Genomic DNA, 756 nt, shown 5'->3' with positions numbered 1-756 from the left:
TCTTTTACTTAAACCTTTTTATGATTCAGAAGGCAGTTCTTTCTTGATGTTGGTTCCAGCCCTTCAGATTGCTCCTATCTGCTTTATAACATTCACTGTACTAATCTTTTAAGATGGGATAGGATATGATGACAAAGTTTAGTTATGTCCTCAAGAAAAAGTCTTTTAAATGTTCTTTAGTTTAAAAAAATTAAATTAAATTAAAAGTGGTCTATAGGGTGGAGGGAGGTCATGGTGCAGGAAGGAGGTGCTAAGACTCCCTTATCTATAATGTCCTGTCATCTTATCGTTCTCTCTGCTTTGGTCTGATGCCCAGTGAGTTCTATGAACCTCTAATTCTGACCACAAACTTCTTTTTCTTTGGCTGGCTCAGCCTACCCTGAGGGCAGGGCTGGCATGGCATGTGGCACCAGGGATCAAACCATGGTACCTGAGCCTGCCTAAGGTTACCTAAGCAGAGGCTTTAGACCACTGAGCTATCTTGCCAGCCCCTGACCATAAACTTTTTAAGGACAAATATTATGTACTGTTCTATATTTAGTTCCCAGAATCGCGGACATTTTTTGGCACTTGGTTGATGTATCATTCAGCCTTCTGCTACTATCACAAAATACGGGGCGGTGGGATGGCTCAGTGGTCTAAGGCACCTACTTGGAACGGGGCTTGGCAGAGCACAGGGACCGCGGTTCAATCCCCCAGCACCACATGCCAGCCAGCCCCGCCCCCTGGTGGGCTGAGCTGGCCACACACACACAC

This window comes from Octodon degus, unplaced genomic scaffold, assembly GCF_000260255.1.
Source record: "Octodon degus isolate 3935 unplaced genomic scaffold, OctDeg1.0 scaffold00210, whole genome shotgun sequence".
NCBI lineage: Eukaryota > Metazoa > Chordata > Mammalia > Rodentia > Octodontidae > Octodon > Octodon degus.
Note: the sequence above shows the minus strand (reverse complement) of the source record.